The sequence below is a fragment of the Schistocerca nitens genome, unplaced genomic scaffold, assembly GCF_023898315.1.
Source record: "Schistocerca nitens isolate TAMUIC-IGC-003100 unplaced genomic scaffold, iqSchNite1.1 HiC_scaffold_333, whole genome shotgun sequence".
NCBI lineage: Eukaryota > Metazoa > Arthropoda > Insecta > Orthoptera > Acrididae > Schistocerca > Schistocerca nitens.
In genome coordinates, this window is record NW_026045867.1 from 297643 (window position 1) to 320250 (window position 22608).

General features: G+C 52.3%; 45 non-coding genes across 45 annotated transcripts; 36 read left to right on the forward strand and 9 right to left on the reverse strand.

Annotated features, from left to right (window-relative positions):
* Positions 1–632: 632 nt before the first annotated feature.
* Trnag-ucc (transfer RNA glycine (anticodon UCC)) lies at positions 633–704 on the reverse strand. The gene has a single exon. It is a non-coding gene; the product is annotated as a tRNA-Gly (tRNA).
* A 330-nt stretch (positions 705–1034) lies between these two features.
* Positions 1035–1105, forward strand: Trnag-gcc (transfer RNA glycine (anticodon GCC)). The gene has a single exon. It is a non-coding gene; the product is annotated as a tRNA-Gly (tRNA).
* Positions 1106–1403: 298 nt separating this feature from the next.
* On the forward strand, positions 1404–1476 carry Trnam-cau (transfer RNA methionine (anticodon CAU)). The gene has a single exon. It is a non-coding gene; the product is annotated as a tRNA-Met (tRNA).
* A 453-nt stretch (positions 1477–1929) lies between these two features.
* Trnae-uuc (transfer RNA glutamic acid (anticodon UUC)) lies at positions 1930–2001 on the forward strand. Its single transcript has one exon. It is a non-coding gene; the product is annotated as a tRNA-Glu (tRNA).
* Positions 2002–2257: 256 nt separating this feature from the next.
* Trnai-aau (transfer RNA isoleucine (anticodon AAU)) lies at positions 2258–2331 on the forward strand. Its single transcript has one exon. It is a non-coding gene; the product is annotated as a tRNA-Ile (tRNA).
* A 766-nt stretch (positions 2332–3097) lies between these two features.
* Positions 3098–3169, reverse strand: Trnag-ucc (transfer RNA glycine (anticodon UCC)). The gene has a single exon. It is a non-coding gene; the product is annotated as a tRNA-Gly (tRNA).
* Positions 3170–3499: 330 nt separating this feature from the next.
* On the forward strand, positions 3500–3570 carry Trnag-gcc (transfer RNA glycine (anticodon GCC)). Its single transcript has one exon. It is a non-coding gene; the product is annotated as a tRNA-Gly (tRNA).
* A 298-nt stretch (positions 3571–3868) lies between these two features.
* Positions 3869–3941, forward strand: Trnam-cau (transfer RNA methionine (anticodon CAU)). The gene has a single exon. It is a non-coding gene; the product is annotated as a tRNA-Met (tRNA).
* A 453-nt stretch (positions 3942–4394) lies between these two features.
* On the forward strand, positions 4395–4466 carry Trnae-uuc (transfer RNA glutamic acid (anticodon UUC)). Its single transcript has one exon. It is a non-coding gene; the product is annotated as a tRNA-Glu (tRNA).
* A 256-nt stretch (positions 4467–4722) lies between these two features.
* On the forward strand, positions 4723–4796 carry Trnai-aau (transfer RNA isoleucine (anticodon AAU)). Its single transcript has one exon. It is a non-coding gene; the product is annotated as a tRNA-Ile (tRNA).
* A 766-nt stretch (positions 4797–5562) lies between these two features.
* Positions 5563–5634, reverse strand: Trnag-ucc (transfer RNA glycine (anticodon UCC)). The gene has a single exon. It is a non-coding gene; the product is annotated as a tRNA-Gly (tRNA).
* Positions 5635–5964: 330 nt separating this feature from the next.
* On the forward strand, positions 5965–6035 carry Trnag-gcc (transfer RNA glycine (anticodon GCC)). Its single transcript has one exon. It is a non-coding gene; the product is annotated as a tRNA-Gly (tRNA).
* A 298-nt stretch (positions 6036–6333) lies between these two features.
* Positions 6334–6406, forward strand: Trnam-cau (transfer RNA methionine (anticodon CAU)). The gene has a single exon. It is a non-coding gene; the product is annotated as a tRNA-Met (tRNA).
* A 453-nt stretch (positions 6407–6859) lies between these two features.
* Positions 6860–6931, forward strand: Trnae-uuc (transfer RNA glutamic acid (anticodon UUC)). Its single transcript has one exon. It is a non-coding gene; the product is annotated as a tRNA-Glu (tRNA).
* A 256-nt stretch (positions 6932–7187) lies between these two features.
* Positions 7188–7261, forward strand: Trnai-aau (transfer RNA isoleucine (anticodon AAU)). Its single transcript has one exon. It is a non-coding gene; the product is annotated as a tRNA-Ile (tRNA).
* A 766-nt stretch (positions 7262–8027) lies between these two features.
* Trnag-ucc (transfer RNA glycine (anticodon UCC)) lies at positions 8028–8099 on the reverse strand. The gene has a single exon. It is a non-coding gene; the product is annotated as a tRNA-Gly (tRNA).
* Positions 8100–8429: 330 nt separating this feature from the next.
* On the forward strand, positions 8430–8500 carry Trnag-gcc (transfer RNA glycine (anticodon GCC)). Its single transcript has one exon. It is a non-coding gene; the product is annotated as a tRNA-Gly (tRNA).
* Positions 8501–8798: 298 nt separating this feature from the next.
* Positions 8799–8871, forward strand: Trnam-cau (transfer RNA methionine (anticodon CAU)). Its single transcript has one exon. It is a non-coding gene; the product is annotated as a tRNA-Met (tRNA).
* A 453-nt stretch (positions 8872–9324) lies between these two features.
* Trnae-uuc (transfer RNA glutamic acid (anticodon UUC)) lies at positions 9325–9396 on the forward strand. The gene has a single exon. It is a non-coding gene; the product is annotated as a tRNA-Glu (tRNA).
* Positions 9397–9652: 256 nt separating this feature from the next.
* Positions 9653–9726, forward strand: Trnai-aau (transfer RNA isoleucine (anticodon AAU)). The gene has a single exon. It is a non-coding gene; the product is annotated as a tRNA-Ile (tRNA).
* Positions 9727–10492: 766 nt separating this feature from the next.
* On the reverse strand, positions 10493–10564 carry Trnag-ucc (transfer RNA glycine (anticodon UCC)). Its single transcript has one exon. It is a non-coding gene; the product is annotated as a tRNA-Gly (tRNA).
* A 330-nt stretch (positions 10565–10894) lies between these two features.
* Positions 10895–10965, forward strand: Trnag-gcc (transfer RNA glycine (anticodon GCC)). Its single transcript has one exon. It is a non-coding gene; the product is annotated as a tRNA-Gly (tRNA).
* A 298-nt stretch (positions 10966–11263) lies between these two features.
* Positions 11264–11336, forward strand: Trnam-cau (transfer RNA methionine (anticodon CAU)). Its single transcript has one exon. It is a non-coding gene; the product is annotated as a tRNA-Met (tRNA).
* A 453-nt stretch (positions 11337–11789) lies between these two features.
* Trnae-uuc (transfer RNA glutamic acid (anticodon UUC)) lies at positions 11790–11861 on the forward strand. The gene has a single exon. It is a non-coding gene; the product is annotated as a tRNA-Glu (tRNA).
* Positions 11862–12117: 256 nt separating this feature from the next.
* On the forward strand, positions 12118–12191 carry Trnai-aau (transfer RNA isoleucine (anticodon AAU)). The gene has a single exon. It is a non-coding gene; the product is annotated as a tRNA-Ile (tRNA).
* Positions 12192–12957: 766 nt separating this feature from the next.
* Positions 12958–13029, reverse strand: Trnag-ucc (transfer RNA glycine (anticodon UCC)). Its single transcript has one exon. It is a non-coding gene; the product is annotated as a tRNA-Gly (tRNA).
* A 330-nt stretch (positions 13030–13359) lies between these two features.
* Positions 13360–13430, forward strand: Trnag-gcc (transfer RNA glycine (anticodon GCC)). The gene has a single exon. It is a non-coding gene; the product is annotated as a tRNA-Gly (tRNA).
* Positions 13431–13728: 298 nt separating this feature from the next.
* Trnam-cau (transfer RNA methionine (anticodon CAU)) lies at positions 13729–13801 on the forward strand. The gene has a single exon. It is a non-coding gene; the product is annotated as a tRNA-Met (tRNA).
* A 453-nt stretch (positions 13802–14254) lies between these two features.
* On the forward strand, positions 14255–14326 carry Trnae-uuc (transfer RNA glutamic acid (anticodon UUC)). Its single transcript has one exon. It is a non-coding gene; the product is annotated as a tRNA-Glu (tRNA).
* Positions 14327–14582: 256 nt separating this feature from the next.
* Trnai-aau (transfer RNA isoleucine (anticodon AAU)) lies at positions 14583–14656 on the forward strand. The gene has a single exon. It is a non-coding gene; the product is annotated as a tRNA-Ile (tRNA).
* A 766-nt stretch (positions 14657–15422) lies between these two features.
* Positions 15423–15494, reverse strand: Trnag-ucc (transfer RNA glycine (anticodon UCC)). The gene has a single exon. It is a non-coding gene; the product is annotated as a tRNA-Gly (tRNA).
* A 330-nt stretch (positions 15495–15824) lies between these two features.
* On the forward strand, positions 15825–15895 carry Trnag-gcc (transfer RNA glycine (anticodon GCC)). Its single transcript has one exon. It is a non-coding gene; the product is annotated as a tRNA-Gly (tRNA).
* A 298-nt stretch (positions 15896–16193) lies between these two features.
* Trnam-cau (transfer RNA methionine (anticodon CAU)) lies at positions 16194–16266 on the forward strand. The gene has a single exon. It is a non-coding gene; the product is annotated as a tRNA-Met (tRNA).
* A 453-nt stretch (positions 16267–16719) lies between these two features.
* On the forward strand, positions 16720–16791 carry Trnae-uuc (transfer RNA glutamic acid (anticodon UUC)). Its single transcript has one exon. It is a non-coding gene; the product is annotated as a tRNA-Glu (tRNA).
* Positions 16792–17047: 256 nt separating this feature from the next.
* On the forward strand, positions 17048–17121 carry Trnai-aau (transfer RNA isoleucine (anticodon AAU)). Its single transcript has one exon. It is a non-coding gene; the product is annotated as a tRNA-Ile (tRNA).
* Positions 17122–17887: 766 nt separating this feature from the next.
* On the reverse strand, positions 17888–17959 carry Trnag-ucc (transfer RNA glycine (anticodon UCC)). Its single transcript has one exon. It is a non-coding gene; the product is annotated as a tRNA-Gly (tRNA).
* Positions 17960–18289: 330 nt separating this feature from the next.
* On the forward strand, positions 18290–18360 carry Trnag-gcc (transfer RNA glycine (anticodon GCC)). The gene has a single exon. It is a non-coding gene; the product is annotated as a tRNA-Gly (tRNA).
* Positions 18361–18658: 298 nt separating this feature from the next.
* On the forward strand, positions 18659–18731 carry Trnam-cau (transfer RNA methionine (anticodon CAU)). Its single transcript has one exon. It is a non-coding gene; the product is annotated as a tRNA-Met (tRNA).
* A 453-nt stretch (positions 18732–19184) lies between these two features.
* Positions 19185–19256, forward strand: Trnae-uuc (transfer RNA glutamic acid (anticodon UUC)). Its single transcript has one exon. It is a non-coding gene; the product is annotated as a tRNA-Glu (tRNA).
* Positions 19257–19512: 256 nt separating this feature from the next.
* On the forward strand, positions 19513–19586 carry Trnai-aau (transfer RNA isoleucine (anticodon AAU)). Its single transcript has one exon. It is a non-coding gene; the product is annotated as a tRNA-Ile (tRNA).
* Positions 19587–20352: 766 nt separating this feature from the next.
* Trnag-ucc (transfer RNA glycine (anticodon UCC)) lies at positions 20353–20424 on the reverse strand. The gene has a single exon. It is a non-coding gene; the product is annotated as a tRNA-Gly (tRNA).
* Positions 20425–20754: 330 nt separating this feature from the next.
* On the forward strand, positions 20755–20825 carry Trnag-gcc (transfer RNA glycine (anticodon GCC)). Its single transcript has one exon. It is a non-coding gene; the product is annotated as a tRNA-Gly (tRNA).
* Positions 20826–21123: 298 nt separating this feature from the next.
* Positions 21124–21196, forward strand: Trnam-cau (transfer RNA methionine (anticodon CAU)). The gene has a single exon. It is a non-coding gene; the product is annotated as a tRNA-Met (tRNA).
* A 453-nt stretch (positions 21197–21649) lies between these two features.
* Positions 21650–21721, forward strand: Trnae-uuc (transfer RNA glutamic acid (anticodon UUC)). Its single transcript has one exon. It is a non-coding gene; the product is annotated as a tRNA-Glu (tRNA).
* A 256-nt stretch (positions 21722–21977) lies between these two features.
* Trnai-aau (transfer RNA isoleucine (anticodon AAU)) lies at positions 21978–22051 on the forward strand. The gene has a single exon. It is a non-coding gene; the product is annotated as a tRNA-Ile (tRNA).
* The last annotated feature ends 557 nt before the right edge of the window (positions 22052–22608 follow it).

Sequence of the window (22608 nt, forward strand, 5' to 3'; positions counted from 1 at the left end):
TGGTCACAGCACGCTGAACACACAGTTTCTCGTCCGATCACCGCTACTGCGCGACGCTGGGCGTTGTCAGTGCTTGGGCGGGTGACCGCCTGCGAACGCAGGGCACTGTCGACAGTTTCAATTCGTATTTCTCTTTCCTCTTCGCTTTCGGAGCTGCAGCGCTATTCGGTCATGGGCACTGGCGCCACGTTTTGCCTCTCGGTATGCCAAGTCGCGCCGTGCGGCCACAGTGTAATGAAGGAGCGTGTTGTAAAACACGCAACAAAGAAAGAAAGGAAGGATGGAAGGAAGGAAGGAAGGAATGAATGTACTAGTAATAAAACTGAATTTGTATGACAGAACATGTATAATCACACAATGATAACAGGCAGCGGGTCTTTACCTGAGGCATAAGTAATGTTGTGCCCGCCTCGCCATACCTCTCTCAGTCGTTTCGCGTGCTTGTCCTTTTGATATAGGCCGATTGGAGAGCGTCAGCTCTCGCGTCAGCCGAGCAAAGTCGAGACAAGTCGAGACTCAAGGGGAATCGACGCACACACTATAGGGTGGCCTGCAGCGACTAAGAGGGGGAAAGAAACATTAATTTAAGGACGCGTGGCAAAAGTACTCGTACGCAAAAGTAAAAAGCCGGCTGCGGTGGCCGGGAATCGAACCCGGATCAACTGCTTGGAAGGCAACTATGCTGACCATTACACCACCACCGCACAGTTTCCTTCCGCGCACGCCGCGCTGTGTCTGCTTCCCGCCTGTCGGCGGCGGCTCAAGGTGGTCGTAGCTGTAGGCGCATTACGGGGTGGGCGAGCGCACCCAGACAGCGTCTCGACGCACATTTCGCGTCCTTTGGCAAGAGTCGTCGCGTGCGTGCGCCGCACGAGTACTTAGACGATCGCATTCTGGCGTCATTTTTAAGCAGTGCAGTGCAGGATTCAGCGTCTGTAGCATTCTCTCGAGAGGATGCGACGGCGCTGGACGGTAGTCCCACTTTCCCTTCAGGCGTCTCCGCGGAAAGCACCAGGAAGCTGTTAACTAGCTGAGCATCGGTGGTTCAGTGGTAGAATGCTCGCCTGCCACGCGGGCGGCCCGGGTTCGATTCCCGGCCGATGCATCATTTTCTTTTTTCTCCGATAATGGTGCCGCGTGTGTTTCGCACTCGAACTGCGTGAGCCATGAGAATGAACCGCGGGATTCCGTGTGGAAAGAACCAAACATGCAGCGCGCACGACTTGTCGTTTGGGCGCTTGCGTGCTATTGTACGTACTGGCGTCGGCCTAGCATAGCAAGTTGCCTGTCGCGCCGGGAATGCACGTGTAGCAACGGAAAAAAGTTAGCCAGGAAGTGCAGATAGACTCTCCTCCACTGGTATTCGGTACTTACAGAGATTCCAGAGGGTGCGGCGATCACCTGCCTCGGTAGCGCAGTAGGCAGCGCGTAAGTCTCATAATCTTAAGGTCGTGAGTTCGATCCTCACCCGGGGCATTTAATTTACTTTCGTTCACAGCTAAATTGACGGCTCTGCGGTTGCGAAGGAGCGAAACACTTTGTAGTTCGTTATGCACAAGGCTTCAACGACTCAGCGTGAAAATGTTCACTTCCCGTTATTACTACTTGCAGTTCCTTTCTAATTTTTTTAGAAAAATGTACTAGTAGTAAAACTGAATTTCGTATGATGTAACATATAAAGTCACACAATGTACGACCTGCTATATAATGCCAGGCAGCAGGTCTTTAGTAGCAAAATAAGTAAATAAATATTACTACTTACAGGTTTGGTTTCCCTCCTACCCCAGTAACAACGAGACCAAAAGCAATGGTTTGTGACTGTTGCCATGCGCGCCTCGGCATGGTCGCGCGAAAAGATGCTCGCAAACAGGGAAAGTGCGACACGGAGAGCGAGTGGACGGCGTGTAAGCACGATGGAATATGCGCGCGTCCGGTGTGGTCTAGTGGCTAGGATACCTGGCTTTCACCCAGGAGGCCCGGGTTCGATTCCCGGTACCGGAACGGAATTTTTTCGGAACAAATCACGACAAGTTTTGACCGTGCGAAATGCTGTTTCACGTCCTCCTCGCATTATAGCTACTGGTTCGCAAACGTCAGCCGAAAACAGTCGAGAGAAACGGGCACGCAATGAAATTACTAAGAGCAGCGGAATAAAGGGAGGAGAGACGCTGGTCCACTGTTGGACTGCTGCATAGAAATGTTACATGGCAATACGCACAGCAATTGCCGCAAAGCGATGGAAGTCTCTTTGCACCGAGGGCCGTTAGCTCAGTTGGTTAGAGCGTCGTGCTAATAACGCGAAGGTCGTGGGTTCGATCCCCCCACGGGCCACTACGATTTTACTATTTCAAAAAGGCAACGCCGATTTCCCCGGGGAAGCATGGTGACAAAGAAATCGTCACATTGTTGTGGGAGCTGCTAGGGGACCCGAACGCGACGTGTCGGGACGCGCTAAAACACTTCACTGGTCACAGCACGCTGAACACACAGTTTCTCGTCCGATCACCGCTACTGCGCGACGCTGGGCGTTGTCAGTGCTTGGGCGGGTGACCGCCTGCGAACGCAGGGCACTGTCGACAGTTTCAATTCGTATTTCTCTTTCCTCTTCGCTTTCGGAGCTGCAGCGCTATTCGGTCATGGGCACTGGCGCCACGTTTTGCCTCTCGGTATGCCAAGTCGCGCCGTGCGGCCACAGTGTAATGAAGGAGCGTGTTGTAAAACACGCAACAAAGAAAGAAAGGAAGGATGGAAGGAAGGAAGGAAGGAATGAATGTACTAGTAATAAAACTGAATTTGTATGACAGAACATGTATAATCACACAATGATAACAGGCAGCGGGTCTTTACCTGAGGCATAAGTAATGTTGTGCCCGCCTCGCCATACCTCTCTCAGTCGTTTCGCGTGCTTGTCCTTTTGATATAGGCCGATTGGAGAGCGTCAGCTCTCGCGTCAGCCGAGCAAAGTCGAGACAAGTCGAGACTCAAGGGGAATCGACGCACACACTATAGGGTGGCCTGCAGCGACTAAGAGGGGGAAAGAAACATTAATTTAAGGACGCGTGGCAAAAGTACTCGTACGCAAAAGTAAAAAGCCGGCTGCGGTGGCCGGGAATCGAACCCGGATCAACTGCTTGGAAGGCAACTATGCTGACCATTACACCACCACCGCACAGTTTCCTTCCGCGCACGCCGCGCTGTGTCTGCTTCCCGCCTGTCGGCGGCGGCTCAAGGTGGTCGTAGCTGTAGGCGCATTACGGGGTGGGCGAGCGCACCCAGACAGCGTCTCGACGCACATTTCGCGTCCTTTGGCAAGAGTCGTCGCGTGCGTGCGCCGCACGAGTACTTAGACGATCGCATTCTGGCGTCATTTTTAAGCAGTGCAGTGCAGGATTCAGCGTCTGTAGCATTCTCTCGAGAGGATGCGACGGCGCTGGACGGTAGTCCCACTTTCCCTTCAGGCGTCTCCGCGGAAAGCACCAGGAAGCTGTTAACTAGCTGAGCATCGGTGGTTCAGTGGTAGAATGCTCGCCTGCCACGCGGGCGGCCCGGGTTCGATTCCCGGCCGATGCATCATTTTCTTTTTTCTCCGATAATGGTGCCGCGTGTGTTTCGCACTCGAACTGCGTGAGCCATGAGAATGAACCGCGGGATTCCGTGTGGAAAGAACCAAACATGCAGCGCGCACGACTTGTCGTTTGGGCGCTTGCGTGCTATTGTACGTACTGGCGTCGGCCTAGCATAGCAAGTTGCCTGTCGCGCCGGGAATGCACGTGTAGCAACGGAAAAAAGTTAGCCAGGAAGTGCAGATAGACTCTCCTCCACTGGTATTCGGTACTTACAGAGATTCCAGAGGGTGCGGCGATCACCTGCCTCGGTAGCGCAGTAGGCAGCGCGTAAGTCTCATAATCTTAAGGTCGTGAGTTCGATCCTCACCCGGGGCATTTAATTTACTTTCGTTCACAGCTAAATTGACGGCTCTGCGGTTGCGAAGGAGCGAAACACTTTGTAGTTCGTTATGCACAAGGCTTCAACGACTCAGCGTGAAAATGTTCACTTCCCGTTATTACTACTTGCAGTTCCTTTCTAATTTTTTTAGAAAAATGTACTAGTAGTAAAACTGAATTTCGTATGATGTAACATATAAAGTCACACAATGTACGACCTGCTATATAATGCCAGGCAGCAGGTCTTTAGTAGCAAAATAAGTAAATAAATATTACTACTTACAGGTTTGGTTTCCCTCCTACCCCAGTAACAACGAGACCAAAAGCAATGGTTTGTGACTGTTGCCATGCGCGCCTCGGCATGGTCGCGCGAAAAGATGCTCGCAAACAGGGAAAGTGCGACACGGAGAGCGAGTGGACGGCGTGTAAGCACGATGGAATATGCGCGCGTCCGGTGTGGTCTAGTGGCTAGGATACCTGGCTTTCACCCAGGAGGCCCGGGTTCGATTCCCGGTACCGGAACGGAATTTTTTCGGAACAAATCACGACAAGTTTTGACCGTGCGAAATGCTGTTTCACGTCCTCCTCGCATTATAGCTACTGGTTCGCAAACGTCAGCCGAAAACAGTCGAGAGAAACGGGCACGCAATGAAATTACTAAGAGCAGCGGAATAAAGGGAGGAGAGACGCTGGTCCACTGTTGGACTGCTGCATAGAAATGTTACATGGCAATACGCACAGCAATTGCCGCAAAGCGATGGAAGTCTCTTTGCACCGAGGCCCGTTAGCTCAGTTGGTTAGAGCGTCGTGCTAATAACGCGAAGGTCGTGGGTTCGATCCCCCCACGGGCCACTACGATTTTACTATTTCAAAAAGGCAACGCCGATTTCCCCGGGGAAGCATGGTGACAAAGAAATCGTCACATTGTTGTGGGAGCTGCTAGGGGACCCGAACGCGACGTGTCGGGACGCGCTAAAACACTTCACTGGTCACAGCACGCTGAACACACAGTTTCTCGTCCGATCACCGCTACTGCGCGACGCTGGGCGTTGTCAGTGCTTGGGCGGGTGACCGCCTGCGAACGCAGGGCACTGTCGACAGTTTCAATTCGTATTTCTCTTTCCTCTTCGCTTTCGGAGCTGCAGCGCTATTCGGTCATGGGCACTGGCGCCACGTTTTGCCTCTCGGTATGCCAAGTCGCGCCGTGCGGCCACAGTGTAATGAAGGAGCGTGTTGTAAAACACGCAACAAAGAAAGAAAGGAAGGATGGAAGGAAGGAAGGAAGGAATGAATGTACTAGTAATAAAACTGAATTTGTATGACAGAACATGTATAATCACACAATGATAACAGGCAGCGGGTCTTTACCTGAGGCATAAGTAATGTTGTGCCCGCCTCGCCATACCTCTCTCAGTCGTTTCGCGTGCTTGTCCTTTTGATATAGGCCGATTGGAGAGCGTCAGCTCTCGCGTCAGCCGAGCAAAGTCGAGACAAGTCGAGACTCAAGGGGAATCGACGCACACACTATAGGGTGGCCTGCAGCGACTAAGAGGGGGAAAGAAACATTAATTTAAGGACGCGTGGCAAAAGTACTCGTACGCAAAAGTAAAAAGCCGGCTGCGGTGGCCGGGAATCGAACCCGGATCAACTGCTTGGAAGGCAACTATGCTGACCATTACACCACCACCGCACAGTTTCCTTCCGCGCACGCCGCGCTGTGTCTGCTTCCCGCCTGTCGGCGGCGGCTCAAGGTGGTCGTAGCTGTAGGCGCATTACGGGGTGGGCGAGCGCACCCAGACAGCGTCTCGACGCACATTTCGCGTCCTTTGGCAAGAGTCGTCGCGTGCGTGCGCCGCACGAGTACTTAGACGATCGCATTCTGGCGTCATTTTTAAGCAGTGCAGTGCAGGATTCAGCGTCTGTAGCATTCTCTCGAGAGGATGCGACGGCGCTGGACGGTAGTCCCACTTTCCCTTCAGGCGTCTCCGCGGAAAGCACCAGGAAGCTGTTAACTAGCTGAGCATCGGTGGTTCAGTGGTAGAATGCTCGCCTGCCACGCGGGCGGCCCGGGTTCGATTCCCGGCCGATGCATCATTTTCTTTTTTCTCCGATAATGGTGCCGCGTGTGTTTCGCACTCGAACTGCGTGAGCCATGAGAATGAACCGCGGGATTCCGTGTGGAAAGAACCAAACATGCAGCGCGCACGACTTGTCGTTTGGGCGCTTGCGTGCTATTGTACGTACTGGCGTCGGCCTAGCATAGCAAGTTGCCTGTCGCGCCGGGAATGCACGTGTAGCAACGGAAAAAAGTTAGCCAGGAAGTGCAGATAGACTCTCCTCCACTGGTATTCGGTACTTACAGAGATTCCAGAGGGTGCGGCGATCACCTGCCTCGGTAGCGCAGTAGGCAGCGCGTAAGTCTCATAATCTTAAGGTCGTGAGTTCGATCCTCACCCGGGGCATTTAATTTACTTTCGTTCACAGCTAAATTGACGGCTCTGCGGTTGCGAAGGAGCGAAACACTTTGTAGTTCGTTATGCACAAGGCTTCAACGACTCAGCGTGAAAATGTTCACTTCCCGTTATTACTACTTGCAGTTCCTTTCTAATTTTTTTAGAAAAATGTACTAGTAGTAAAACTGAATTTCGTATGATGTAACATATAAAGTCACACAATGTACGACCTGCTATATAATGCCAGGCAGCAGGTCTTTAGTAGCAAAATAAGTAAATAAATATTACTACTTACAGGTTTGGTTTCCCTCCTACCCCAGTAACAACGAGACCAAAAGCAATGGTTTGTGACTGTTGCCATGCGCGCCTCGGCATGGTCGCGCGAAAAGATGCTCGCAAACAGGGAAAGTGCGACACGGAGAGCGAGTGGACGGCGTGTAAGCACGATGGAATATGCGCGCGTCCGGTGTGGTCTAGTGGCTAGGATACCTGGCTTTCACCCAGGAGGCCCGGGTTCGATTCCCGGTACCGGAACGGAATTTTTTCGGAACAAATCACGACAAGTTTTGACCGTGCGAAATGCTGTTTCACGTCCTCCTCGCATTATAGCTACTGGTTCGCAAACGTCAGCCGAAAACAGTCGAGAGAAACGGGCACGCAATGAAATTACTAAGAGCAGCGGAATAAAGGGAGGAGAGACGCTGGTCCACTGTTGGACTGCTGCATAGAAATGTTACATGGCAATACGCACAGCAATTGCCGCAAAGCGATGGAAGTCTCTTTGCACCGAGGCCCGTTAGCTCAGTTGGTTAGAGCGTCGTGCTAATAACGCGAAGGTCGTGGGTTCGATCCCCCCACGGGCCACTACGATTTTACTATTTCAAAAAGGCAACGCCGATTTCCCCGGGGAAGCATGGTGACAAAGAAATCGTCACATTGTTGTGGGAGCTGCTAGGGGACCCGAACGCGACGTGTCGGGACGCGCTAAAACACTTCACTGGTCACAGCACGCTGAACACACAGTTTCTCGTCCGATCACCGCTACTGCGCGACGCTGGGCGTTGTCAGTGCTTGGGCGGGTGACCGCCTGCGAACGCAGGGCACTGTCGACAGTTTCAATTCGTATTTCTCTTTCCTCTTCGCTTTCGGAGCTGCAGCGCTATTCGGTCATGGGCACTGGCGCCACGTTTTGCCTCTCGGTATGCCAAGTCGCGCCGTGCGGCCACAGTGTAATGAAGGAGCGTGTTGTAAAACACGCAACAAAGAAAGAAAGGAAGGATGGAAGGAAGGAAGGAAGGAATGAATGTACTAGTAATAAAACTGAATTTGTATGACAGAACATGTATAATCACACAATGATAACAGGCAGCGGGTCTTTACCTGAGGCATAAGTAATGTTGTGCCCGCCTCGCCATACCTCTCTCAGTCGTTTCGCGTGCTTGTCCTTTTGATATAGGCCGATTGGAGAGCGTCAGCTCTCGCGTCAGCCGAGCAAAGTCGAGACAAGTCGAGACTCAAGGGGAATCGACGCACACACTATAGGGTGGCCTGCAGCGACTAAGAGGGGGAAAGAAACATTAATTTAAGGACGCGTGGCAAAAGTACTCGTACGCAAAAGTAAAAAGCCGGCTGCGGTGGCCGGGAATCGAACCCGGATCAACTGCTTGGAAGGCAACTATGCTGACCATTACACCACCACCGCACAGTTTCCTTCCGCGCACGCCGCGCTGTGTCTGCTTCCCGCCTGTCGGCGGCGGCTCAAGGTGGTCGTAGCTGTAGGCGCATTACGGGGTGGGCGAGCGCACCCAGACAGCGTCTCGACGCACATTTCGCGTCCTTTGGCAAGAGTCGTCGCGTGCGTGCGCCGCACGAGTACTTAGACGATCGCATTCTGGCGTCATTTTTAAGCAGTGCAGTGCAGGATTCAGCGTCTGTAGCATTCTCTCGAGAGGATGCGACGGCGCTGGACGGTAGTCCCACTTTCCCTTCAGGCGTCTCCGCGGAAAGCACCAGGAAGCTGTTAACTAGCTGAGCATCGGTGGTTCAGTGGTAGAATGCTCGCCTGCCACGCGGGCGGCCCGGGTTCGATTCCCGGCCGATGCATCATTTTCTTTTTTCTCCGATAATGGTGCCGCGTGTGTTTCGCACTCGAACTGCGTGAGCCATGAGAATGAACCGCGGGATTCCGTGTGGAAAGAACCAAACATGCAGCGCGCACGACTTGTCGTTTGGGCGCTTGCGTGCTATTGTACGTACTGGCGTCGGCCTAGCATAGCAAGTTGCCTGTCGCGCCGGGAATGCACGTGTAGCAACGGAAAAAAGTTAGCCAGGAAGTGCAGATAGACTCTCCTCCACTGGTATTCGGTACTTACAGAGATTCCAGAGGGTGCGGCGATCACCTGCCTCGGTAGCGCAGTAGGCAGCGCGTAAGTCTCATAATCTTAAGGTCGTGAGTTCGATCCTCACCCGGGGCATTTAATTTACTTTCGTTCACAGCTAAATTGACGGCTCTGCGGTTGCGAAGGAGCGAAACACTTTGTAGTTCGTTATGCACAAGGCTTCAACGACTCAGCGTGAAAATGTTCACTTCCCGTTATTACTACTTGCAGTTCCTTTCTAATTTTTTTAGAAAAATGTACTAGTAGTAAAACTGAATTTCGTATGATGTAACATATAAAGTCACACAATGTACGACCTGCTATATAATGACAGGCAGCAGGTCTTTAGTAGCAAAATAAGTAAATAAATATTACTACTTACAGGTTTGGTTTCCCTCCTACCCCAGTAACAACGAGACCAAAAGCAATGGTTTGTGACTGTTGCCATGCGCGCCTCGGCATGGTCGCGCGAAAAGATGCTCGCAAACAGGGAAAGTGCGACACGGAGAGCGAGTGGACGGCGTGTAAGCACGATGGAATATGCGCGCGTCCGGTGTGGTCTAGTGGCTAGGATACCTGGCTTTCACCCAGGAGGCCCGGGTTCGATTCCCGGTACCGGAACGGAATTTTTTCGGAACAAATCACGACAAGTTTTGACCGTGCGAAATGCTGTTTCACGTCCTCCTCGCATTATAGCTACTGGTTCGCAAACGTCAGCCGAAAACAGTCGAGAGAAACGGGCACGCAATGAAATTACTAAGAGCAGCGGAATAAAGGGAGGAGAGACGCTGGTCCACTGTTGGACTGCTGCATAGAAATGTTACATGGCAATACGCACAGCAATTGCCGCAAAGCGATGGAAGTCTCTTTGCACCGAGGCCCGTTAGCTCAGTTGGTTAGAGCGTCGTGCTAATAACGCGAAGGTCGTGGGTTCGATCCCCCCACGGGCCACTACGATTTTACTATTTCAAAAAGGCAACGCCGATTTCCCCGGGGAAGCATGGTGACAAAGAAATCGTCACATTGTTGTGGGAGCTGCTAGGGGACCCGAACGCGACGTGTCGGGACGCGCTAAAACACTTCACTGGTCACAGCACGCTGAACACACAGTTTCTCGTCCGATCACCGCTACTGCGCGACGCTGGGCGTTGTCAGTGCTTGGGCGGGTGACCGCCTGCGAACGCAGGGCACTGTCGACAGTTTCAATTCGTATTTCTCTTTCCTCTTCGCTTTCGGAGCTGCAGCGCTATTCGGTCATGGGCACTGGCGCCACGTTTTGCCTCTCGGTATGCCAAGTCGCGCCGTGCGGCCACAGTGTAATGAAGGAGCGTGTTGTAAAACACGCAACAAAGAAAGAAAGGAAGGATGGAAGGAAGGAAGGAAGGAATGAATGTACTAGTAATAAAACTGAATTTGTATGACAGAACATGTATAATCACACAATGATAACAGGCAGCGGGTCTTTACCTGAGGCATAAGTAATGTTGTGCCCGCCTCGCCATACCTCTCTCAGTCGTTTCGCGTGCTTGTCCTTTTGATATAGGCCGATTGGAGAGCGTCAGCTCTCGCGTCAGCCGAGCAAAGTCGAGACAAGTCGAGACTCAAGGGGAATCGACGCACACACTATAGGGTGGCCTGCAGCGACTAAGAGGGGGAAAGAAACATTAATTTAAGGACGCGTGGCAAAAGTACTCGTACGCAAAAGTAAAAAGCCGGCTGCGGTGGCCGGGAATCGAACCCGGATCAACTGCTTGGAAGGCAACTATGCTGACCATTACACCACCACCGCACAGTTTCCTTCCGCGCACGCCGCGCTGTGTCTGCTTCCCGCCTGTCGGCGGCGGCTCAAGGTGGTCGTAGCTGTAGGCGCATTACGGGGTGGGCGAGCGCACCCAGACAGCGTCTCGACGCACATTTCGCGTCCTTTGGCAAGAGTCGTCGCGTGCGTGCGCCGCACGAGTACTTAGACGATCGCATTCTGGCGTCATTTTTAAGCAGTGCAGTGCAGGATTCAGCGTCTGTAGCATTCTCTCGAGAGGATGCGACGGCGCTGGACGGTAGTCCCACTTTCCCTTCAGGCGTCTCCGCGGAAAGCACCAGGAAGCTGTTAACTAGCTGAGCATCGGTGGTTCAGTGGTAGAATGCTCGCCTGCCACGCGGGCGGCCCGGGTTCGATTCCCGGCCGATGCATCATTTTCTTTTTTCTCCGATAATGGTGCCGCGTGTGTTTCGCACTCGAACTGCGTGAGCCATGAGAATGAACCGCGGGATTCCGTGTGGAAAGAACCAAACATGCAGCGCGCACGACTTGTCGTTTGGGCGCTTGCGTGCTATTGTACGTACTGGCGTCGGCCTAGCATAGCAAGTTGCCTGTCGCGCCGGGAATGCACGTGTAGCAACGGAAAAAAGTTAGCCAGGAAGTGCAGATAGACTCTCCTCCACTGGTATTCGGTACTTACAGAGATTCCAGAGGGTGCGGCGATCACCTGCCTCGGTAGCGCAGTAGGCAGCGCGTAAGTCTCATAATCTTAAGGTCGTGAGTTCGATCCTCACCCGGGGCATTTAATTTACTTTCGTTCACAGCTAAATTGACGGCTCTGCGGTTGCGAAGGAGCGAAACACTTTGTAGTTCGTTATGCACAAGGCTTCAACGACTCAGCGTGAAAATGTTCACTTCCCGTTATTACTACTTGCAGTTCCTTTCTAATTTTTTTAGAAAAATGTACTAGTAGTAAAACTGAATTTCGTATGATGTAACATATAAAGTCACACAATGTACGACCTGCTATATAATGACAGGCAGCAGGTCTTTAGTAGCAAAATAAGTAAATAAATATTACTACTTACAGGTTTGGTTTCCCTCCTACCCCAGTAACAACGAGACCAAAAGCAATGGTTTGTGACTGTTGCCATGCGCGCCTCGGCATGGTCGCGCGAAAAGATGCTCGCAAACAGGGAAAGTGCGACACGGAGAGCGAGTGGACGGCGTGTAAGCACGATGGAATATGCGCGCGTCCGGTGTGGTCTAGTGGCTAGGATACCTGGCTTTCACCCAGGAGGCCCGGGTTCGATTCCCGGTACCGGAACGGAATTTTTTCGGAACAAATCACGACAAGTTTTGACCGTGCGAAATGCTGTTTCACGTCCTCCTCGCATTATAGCTACTGGTTCGCAAACGTCAGCCGAAAACAGTCGAGAGAAACGGGCACGCAATGAAATTACTAAGAGCAGCGGAATAAAGGGAGGAGAGACGCTGGTCCACTGTTGGACTGCTGCATAGAAATGTTACATGGCAATACGCACAGCAATTGCCGCAAAGCGATGGAAGTCTCTTTGCACCGAGGCCCGTTAGCTCAGTTGGTTAGAGCGTCGTGCTAATAACGCGAAGGTCGTGGGTTCGATCCCCCCACGGGCCACTACGATTTTACTATTTCAAAAAGGCAACGCCGATTTCCCCGGGGAAGCATGGTGACAAAGAAATCGTCACATTGTTGTGGGAGCTGCTAGGGGACCCGAACGCGACGTGTCGGGACGCGCTAAAACACTTCACTGGTCACAGCACGCTGAACACACAGTTTCTCGTCCGATCACCGCTACTGCGCGACGCTGGGCGTTGTCAGTGCTTGGGCGGGTGACCGCCTGCGAACGCAGGGCACTGTCGACAGTTTCAATTCGTATTTCTCTTTCCTCTTCGCTTTCGGAGCTGCAGCGCTATTCGGTCATGGGCACTGGCGCCACGTTTTGCCTCTCGGTATGCCAAGTCGCGCCGTGCGGCCACAGTGTAATGAAGGAGCGTGTTGTAAAACACGCAACAAAGAAAGAAAGGAAGGATGGAAGGAAGGAAGGAAGGAATGAATGTACTAGTAATAAAACTGAATTTGTATGACAGAACATGTATAATCACACAATGATAACAGGCAGCGGGTCTTTACCTGAGGCATAAGTAATGTTGTGCCCGCCTCGCCATACCTCTCTCAGTCGTTTCGCGTGCTTGTCCTTTTGATATAGGCCGATTGGAGAGCGTCAGCTCTCGCGTCAGCCGAGCAAAGTCGAGACAAGTCGAGACTCAAGGGGAATCGACGCACACACTATAGGGTGGCCTGCAGCGACTAAGAGGGGGAAAGAAACATTAATTTAAGGACGCGTGGCAAAAGTACTCGTACGCAAAAGTAAAAAGCCGGCTGCGGTGGCCGGGAATCGAACCCGGATCAACTGCTTGGAAGGCAACTATGCTGACCATTACACCACCACCGCACAGTTTCCTTCCGCGCACGCCGCGCTGTGTCTGCTTCCCGCCTGTCGGCGGCGGCTCAAGGTGGTCGTAGCTGTAGGCGCATTACGGGGTGGGCGAGCGCACCCAGACAGCGTCTCGACGCACATTTCGCGTCCTTTGGCAAGAGTCGTCGCGTGCGTGCGCCGCACGAGTACTTAGACGATCGCATTCTGGCGTCATTTTTAAGCAGTGCAGTGCAGGATTCAGCGTCTGTAGCATTCTCTCGAGAGGATGCGACGGCGCTGGACGGTAGTCCCACTTTCCCTTCAGGCGTCTCCGCGGAAAGCACCAGGAAGCTGTTAACTAGCTGAGCATCGGTGGTTCAGTGGTAGAATGCTCGCCTGCCACGCGGGCGGCCCGGGTTCGATTCCCGGCCGATGCATCATTTTCTTTTTTCTCCGATAATGGTGCCGCGTGTGTTTCGCACTCGAACTGCGTGAGCCATGAGAATGAACCGCGGGATTCCGTGTGGAAAGAACCAAACATGCAGCGCGCACGACTTGTCGTTTGGGCGCTTGCGTGCTATTGTACGTACTGGCGTCGGCCTAGCATAGCAAGTTGCCTGTCGCGCCGGGAATGCACGTGTAGCAACGGAAAAAAGTTAGCCAGGAAGTGCAGATAGACTCTCCTCCACTGGTATTCGGTACTTACAGAGATTCCAGAGGGTGCGGCGATCACCTGCCTCGGTAGCGCAGTAGGCAGCGCGTAAGTCTCATAATCTTAAGGTCGTGAGTTCGATCCTCACCCGGGGCATTTAATTTACTTTCGTTCACAGCTAAATTGACGGCTCTGCGGTTGCGAAGGAGCGAAACACTTTGTAGTTCGTTATGCACAAGGCTTCAACGACTCAGCGTGAAAATGTTCACTTCCCGTTATTACTACTTGCAGTTCCTTTCTAATTTTTTTAGAAAAATGTACTAGTAGTAAAACTGAATTTCGTATGATGTAACATATAAAGTCACACAATGTACGACCTGCTATATAATGACAGGCAGCAGGTCTTTAGTAGCAAAATAAGTAAATAAATATTACTACTTACAGGTTTGGTTTCCCTCCTACCCCAGTAACAACGAGACCAAAAGCAATGGTTTGTGACTGTTGCCATGCGCGCCTCGGCATGGTCGCGCGAAAAGATGCTCGCAAACAGGGAAAGTGCGACACGGAGAGCGAGTGGACGGCGTGTAAGCACGATGGAATATGCGCGCGTCCGGTGTGGTCTAGTGGCTAGGATACCTGGCTTTCACCCAGGAGGCCCGGGTTCGATTCCCGGTACCGGAACGGAATTTTTTCGGAACAAATCACGACAAGTTTTGACCGTGCGAAATGCTGTTTCACGTCCTCCTCGCATTATAGCTACTGGTTCGCAAACGTCAGCCGAAAACAGTCGAGAGAAACGGGCACGCAATGAAATTACTAAGAGCAGCGGAATAAAGGGAGGAGAGACGCTGGTCCACTGTTGGACTGCTGCATAGAAATGTTACATGGCAATACGCACAGCAATTGCCGCAAAGCGATGGAAGTCTCTTTGCACCGAGGCCCGTTAGCTCAGTTGGTTAGAGCGTCGTGCTAATAACGCGAAGGTCGTGGGTTCGATCCCCCCACGGGCCACTACGATTTTACTATTTCAAAAAGGCAACGCCGATTTCCCCGGGGAAGCATGGTGACAAAGAAATCGTCACATTGTTGTGGGAGCTGCTAGGGGACCCGAACGCGACGTGTCGGGACGCGCTAAAACACTTCACTGGTCACAGCACGCTGAACACACAGTTTCTCGTCCGATCACCGCTACTGCGCGACGCTGGGCGTTGTCAGTGCTTGGGCGGGTGACCGCCTGCGAACGCAGGGCACTGTCGACAGTTTCAATTCGTATTTCTCTTTCCTCTTCGCTTTCGGAGCTGCAGCGCTATTCGGTCATGGGCACTGGCGCCACGTTTTGCCTCTCGGTATGCCAAGTCGCGCCGTGCGGCCACAGTGTAATGAAGGAGCGTGTTGTAAAACACGCAACAAAGAAAGAAAGGAAGGATGGAAGGAAGGAAGGAAGGAATGAATGTACTAGTAATAAAACTGAATTTGTATGACAGAACATGTATAATCACACAATGATAACAGGCAGCGGGTCTTTACCTGAGGCATAAGTAATGTTGTGCCCGCCTCGCCATACCTCTCTCAGTCGTTTCGCGTGCTTGTCCTTTTGATATAGGCCGATTGGAGAGCGTCAGCTCTCGCGTCAGCCGAGCAAAGTCGAGACAAGTCGAGACTCAAGGGGAATCGACGCACACACTATAGGGTGGCCTGCAGCGACTAAGAGGGGGAAAGAAACATTAATTTAAGGACGCGTGGCAAAAGTACTCGTACGCAAAAGTAAAAAGCCGGCTGCGGTGGCCGGGAATCGAACCCGGATCAACTGCTTGGAAGGCAACTATGCTGACCATTACACCACCACCGCACAGTTTCCTTCCGCGCACGCCGCGCTGTGTCTGCTTCCCGCCTGTCGGCGGCGGCTCAAGGTGGTCGTAGCTGTAGGCGCATTACGGGGTGGGCGAGCGCACCCAGACAGCGTCTCGACGCACATTTCGCGTCCTTTGGCAAGAGTCGTCGCGTGCGTGCGCCGCACGAGTACTTAGACGATCGCATTCTGGCGTCATTTTTAAGCAGTGCAGTGCAGGATTCAGCGTCTGTAGCATTCTCTCGAGAGGATGCGACGGCGCTGGACGGTAGTCCCACTTTCCCTTCAGGCGTCTCCGCGGAAAGCACCAGGAAGCTGTTAACTAGCTGAGCATCGGTGGTTCAGTGGTAGAATGCTCGCCTGCCACGCGGGCGGCCCGGGTTCGATTCCCGGCCGATGCATCATTTTCTTTTTTCTCCGATAATGGTGCCGCGTGTGTTTCGCACTCGAACTGCGTGAGCCATGAGAATGAACCGCGGGATTCCGTGTGGAAAGAACCAAACATGCAGCGCGCACGACTTGTCGTTTGGGCGCTTGCGTGCTATTGTACGTACTGGCGTCGGCCTAGCATAGCAAGTTGCCTGTCGCGCCGGGAATGCACGTGTAGCAACGGAAAAAAGTTAGCCAGGAAGTGCAGATAGACTCTCCTCCACTGGTATTCGGTACTTACAGAGATTCCAGAGGGTGCGGCGATCACCTGCCTCGGTAGCGCAGTAGGCAGCGCGTAAGTCTCATAATCTTAAGGTCGTGAGTTCGATCCTCACCCGGGGCATTTAATTTACTTTCGTTCACAGCTAAATTGACGGCTCTGCGGTTGCGAAGGAGCGAAACACTTTGTAGTTCGTTATGCACAAGGCTTCAACGACTCAGCGTGAAAATGTTCACTTCCCGTTATTACTACTTGCAGTTCCTTTCTAATTTTTTTAGAAAAATGTACTAGTAGTAAAACTGAATTTCGTATGATGTAACATATAAAGTCACACAATGTACGACCTGCTATATAATGACAGGCAGCAGGTCTTTAGTAGCAAAATAAGTAAATAAATATTACTACTTACAGGTTTGGTTTCCCTCCTACCCCAGTAACAACGAGACCAAAAGCAATGGTTTGTGACTGTTGCCATGCGCGCCTCGGCATGGTCGCGCGAAAAGATGCTCGCAAACAGGGAAAGTGCGACACGGAGAGCGAGTGGACGGCGTGTAAGCACGATGGAATATGCGCGCGTCCGGTGTGGTCTAGTGGCTAGGATACCTGGCTTTCACCCAGGAGGCCCGGGTTCGATTCCCGGTACCGGAACGGAATTTTTTCGGAACAAATCACGACAAGTTTTGACCGTGCGAAATGCTGTTTCACGTCCTCCTCGCATTATAGCTACTGGTTCGCAAACGTCAGCCGAAAACAGTCGAGAGAAACGGGCACGCAATGAAATTACTAAGAGCAGCGGAATAAAGGGAGGAGAGACGCTGGTCCACTGTTGGACTGCTGCATAGAAATGTTACATGGCAATACGCACAGCAATTGCCGCAAAGCGATGGAAGTCTCTTTGCACCGAGGCCCGTTAGCTCAGTTGGTTAGAGCGTCGTGCTAATAACGCGAAGGTCGTGGGTTCGATCCCCCCACGGGCCACTACGATTTTACTATTTCAAAAAGGCAACGCCGATTTCCCCGGGGAAGCATGGTGACAAAGAAATCGTCACATTGTTGTGGGAGCTGCTAGGGGACCCGAACGCGACGTGTCGGGACGCGCTAAAACACTTCACTGGTCACAGCACGCTGAACACACAGTTTCTCGTCCGATCACCGCTACTGCGCGACGCTGGGCGTTGTCAGTGCTTGGGCGGGTGACCGCCTGCGAACGCAGGGCACTGTCGACAGTTTCAATTCGTATTTCTCTTTCCTCTTCGCTTTCGGAGCTGCAGCGCTATTCGGTCATGGGCACTGGCGCCACGTTTTGCCTCTCGGTATGCCAAGTCGCGCCGTGCGGCCACAGTGTAATGAAGGAGCGTGTTGTAAAACACGCAACAAAGAAAGAAAGGAAGGATGGAAGGAAGGAAGGAAGGAATGAATGTACTAGTAATAAAACTGAATTTGTATGACAGAACATGTATAATCACACAATGATAACAGGCAGCGGGTCTTTACCTGAGGCATAAGTAATGTTGTGCCCGCCTCGCCATACCTCTCTCAGTCGTTTCGCGTGCTTGTCCTTTTGATATAGGCCGATTGGAGAGCGTCAGCTCTCGCGTCAGCCGAGCAAAGTCGAGACAAGTCGAGACTCAAGGGGAATCGACGCACACACTATAGGGTGGCCTGCAGCGACTAAGAGGGGGAAAGAAACATTAATTTAAGGACGCGTGGCAAAAGTACTCGTACGCAAAAGTAAAAAGCCGGCTGCGGTGGCCGGGAATCGAACCCGGATCAACTGCTTGGAAGGCAACTATGCTGACCATTACACCACCACCGCACAGTTTCCTTCCGCGCACGCCGCGCTGTGTCTGCTTCCCGCCTGTCGGCGGCGGCTCAAGGTGGTCGTAGCTGTAGGCGCATTACGGGGTGGGCGAGCGCACCCAGACAGCGTCTCGACGCACATTTCGCGTCCTTTGGCAAGAGTCGTCGCGTGCGTGCGCCGCATGAGTACTTAGACGATCGCATTCTGGCGTCATTTTTAAGCAGTGCAGTGCAGGATTCAGCGTCTGTAGCATTCTCTCGAGAGGATGCGACGGCGCTGGACGGTAGTCCCACTTTCCCTTCAGGCGTCTCCGCGGAAAGCACCAGGAAGCTGTTAACTAGCTGAGCATCGGTGGTTCAGTGGTAGAATGCTCGCCTGCCACGCGGGCGGCCCGGGTTCGATTCCCGGCCGATGCATCATTTTCTTTTTTCTCCGATAATGGTGCCGCGTGTGTTTCGCACTCGAACTGCGTGAGCCATGAGAATGAACCGCGGGATTCCGTGTGGAAAGAACCAAACATGCAGCGCGCACGACTTGTCGTTTGGGCGCTTGCGTGCTATTGTACGTACTGGCGTCGGCCTAGCATAGCAAGTTGCCTGTCGCGCCGGGAATGCACGTGTAGCAACGGAAAAAAGTTAGCCAGGAAGTGCAGATAGACTCTCCTCCACTGGTATTCGGTACTTACAGAGATTCCAGAGGGTGCGGCGATCACCTGCCTCGGTAGCGCAGTAGGCAGCGCGTAAGTCTCATAATCTTAAGGTCGTGAGTTCGATCCTCACCCGGGGCATTTAATTTACTTTCGTTCACAGCTAAATTGACGGCTCTGCGGTTGCGAAGGAGCGAAACACTTTGTAGTTCGTTATGCACAAGGCTTCAACGACTCAGCGTGAAAATGTTCACTTCCCGTTATTACTACTTGCAGTTCCTTTCTAATTTTTTTAGAAAAATGTACTAGTAGTAAAACTGAATTTCGTATGATGTAACATATAAAGTCACACAATGTACGACCTGCTATATAATGACAGGCAGCAGGTCTTTAGTAGCAAAATAAGTAAATAAATATTACTACTTACAGGTTTGGTTTCCCTCCTACCCCAGTAACAACGAGACCAAAAGCAATGGTTTGTGACTGTTGCCATGCGCGCCTCGGCATGGTCGCGCGAAAAGATGCTCGCAAACAGGGAAAGTGCGACACGGAGAGCGAGTGGACGGCGTGTAAGCACGATGGAATATGCGCGCGTCCGGTGTGGTCTAGTGGCTAGGATACCTGGCTTTCACCCAGGAGGCCCGGGTTCGATTCCCGGTACCGGAACGGAATTTTTTCGGAACAAATCACGACAAGTTTTGACCGTGCGAAATGCTGTTTCACGTCCTCCTCGCATTATAGCTACTGGTTCGCAAACGTCAGCCGAAAACAGTCGAGAGAAACGGGCACGCAATGAAATTACTAAGAGCAGCGGAATAAAGGGAGGAGAGACGCTGGTCCACTGTTGGACTGCTGCATAGAAATGTTACATGGCAATACGCACAGCAATTGCCGCAAAGCGATGGAAGTCTCTTTGCACCGAGGCCCGTTAGCTCAGTTGGTTAGAGCGTCGTGCTAATAACGCGAAGGTCGTGGGTTCGATCCCCCCACGGGCCACTACGATTTTACTATTTCAAAAAGGCAACGCCGATTTCCCCGGGGAAGCATGGTGACAAAGAAATCGTCACATTGTTGTGGGAGCTGCTAGGGGACCCGAACGCGACGTGTCGGGACGCGCTAAAACACTTCACTGGTCACAGCACGCTGAACACACAGTTTCTCGTCCGATCACCGCTACTGCGCGACGCTGGGCGTTGTCAGTGCTTGGGCGGGTGACCGCCTGCGAACGCAGGGCACTGTCGACAGTTTCAATTCGTATTTCTCTTTCCTCTTCGCTTTCGGAGCTGCAGCGCTATTCGGTCATGGGCACTGGCGCCACGTTTTGCCTCTCGGTATGCCAAGTCGCGCCGTGCGGCCACAGTGTAATGAAGGAGCGTGTTGTAAAACACGCAACAAAGAAAGAAAGGAAGGATGGAAGGAAGGAAGGAAGGAATGAATGTACTAGTAATAAAACTGAATTTGTATGACAGAACATGTATAATCACACAATGATAACAGGCAGCGGGTCTTTACCTGAGGCATAAGTAATGTTGTGCCCGCCTCGCCATACCTCTCTCAGTCGTTTCGCGTGCTTGTCCTTTTGATATAGGCCGATTGGAGAGCGTCAGCTCTCGCGTCAGCCGAGCAAAGTCGAGACAAGTCGAGACTCAAGGGGAATCGACGCACACACTATAGGGTGGCCTGCAGCGACTAAGAGGGGGAAAGAAACATTAATTTAAGGACGCGTGGCAAAAGTACTCGTACGCAAAAGTAAAAAGCCGGCTGCGGTGGCCGGGAATCGAACCCGGATCAACTGCTTGGAAGGCAACTATGCTGACCATTACACCACCACCGCACAGTTTCCTTCCGCGCACGCCGCGCTGTGTCTGCTTCCCGCCTGTCGGCGGCGGCTCAAGGTGGTCGTAGCTGTAGGCGCATTACGGGGTGGGCGAGCGCACCCAGACAGCGTCTCGACGCACATTTCGCGTCCTTTGGCAAGAGTCGTCGCGTGCGTGCGCCGCACGAGTACTTAGACGATCGCATTCTGGCGTCATTTTTAAGCAGTGCAGTGCAGGATTCAGCGTCTGTAGCATTCTCTCGAGAGGATGCGACGGCGCTGGACGGTAGTCCCACTTTCCCTTCAGGCGTCTCCGCGGAAAGCACCAGGAAGCTGTTAACTAGCTGAGCATCGGTGGTTCAGTGGTAGAATGCTCGCCTGCCACGCGGGCGGCCCGGGTTCGATTCCCGGCCGATGCATCATTTTCTTTTTTCTCCGATAATGGTGCCGCGTGTGTTTCGCACTCGAACTGCGTGAGCCATGAGAATGAACCGCGGGATTCCGTGTGGAAAGAACCAAACATGCAGCGCGCACGACTTGTCGTTTGGGCGCTTGCGTGCTATTGTACGTACTGGCGTCGGCCTAGCATAGCAAGTTGCCTGTCGCGCCGGGAATGCACGTGTAGCAACGGAAAAAAGTTAGCCAGGAAGTGCAGATAGACTCTCCTCCACTGGTATTCGGTACTTACAGAGATTCCAGAGGGTGCGGCGATCACCTGCCTCGGTAGCGCAGTAGGCAGCGCGTAAGTCTCATAATCTTAAGGTCGTGAGTTCGATCCTCACCCGGGGCATTTAATTTACTTTCGTTCACAGCTAAATTGACGGCTCTGCGGTTGCGAAGGAGCGAAACACTTTGTAGTTCGTTATGCACAAGGCTTCAACGACTCAGCGTGAAAATGTTCACTTCCCGTTATTACTACTTGCAGTTCCTTTCTAATTTTTTTAGAAAAATGTACTAGTAGTAAAACTGAATTTCGTATGATGTAACATATAAAGTCACACAATGTACGACCTGCTATATAATGACAGGCAGCAGGTCTTTAGTAGCAAAATAAGTAAATAAATATTACTACTTACAGGTTTGGTTTCCCTCCTACCCCAGTAACAACGAGACCAAAAGCAATGGTTTGTGACTGTTGCCATGCGCGCCTCGGCATGGTCGCGCGAAAAGATGCTCGCAAACAGGGAAAGTGCGACACGGAGAGCGAGTGGACGGCGTGTAAGCACGATGGAATATGCGCGCGTCCGGTGTGGTCTAGTGGCTAGGATACCTGGCTTTCACCCAGGAGGCCCGGGTTCGATTCCCGGTACCGGAACGGAATTTTTTCGGAACAAATCACGACAAGTTTTGACCGTGCGAAATGCTGTTTCACGTCCTCCTCGCATTATAGCTACTGGTTCGCAAACGTCAGCCGAAAACAGTCGAGAGAAACGGGCACGCAATGAAATTACTAAGAGCAGCGGAATAAAGGGAGGAGAGACGCTGGTCCACTGTTGGACTGCTGCATAGAAATGTTACATGGCAATACGCACAGCAATTGCCGCAAAGCGATGGAAGTCTCTTTGCACCGAGGCCCGTTAGCTCAGTTGGTTAGAGCGTCGTGCTAATAACGCGAAGGTCGTGGGTTCGATCCCCCCACGGGCCACTACGATTTTACTATTTCAAAAAGGCAACGCCGATTTCCCCGGGGAAGCATGGTGACAAAGAAATCGTCACATTGTTGTGGGAGCTGCTAGGGGACCCGAACGCGACGTGTCGGGACGCGCTAAAACACTTCACTGGTCACAGCACGCTGAACACACAGTTTCTCGTCCGATCACCGCTACTGCGCGACGCTGGGCGTTGTCAGTGCTTGGGCGGGTGACCGCCTGCGAACGCAGGGCACTGTCGACAGTTTCAATTCGTATTTCTCTTTCCTCTTCGCTTTCGGAGCTGCAGCGCTATTCGGTCATGGGCACTGGCGCCACGTTTTGCCTCTCGGTATGCCAAGTCGCGCCGTGCGGCCACAGTGTAATGAAGGAGCGTGTTGTAAAACACGCAACAAAGAAAGAAAGGAAGGATGGAAGGAAGGAAGGAAGGAATGAATGTACTAGTAATAAAACTGAATTTGTATGACAGAACATGTATAATCACACAATGATAACAGGCAGCGGGTCTTTACCTGAGGCATAAGTAATGTTGTGCCCGCCTCGCCATACCTCT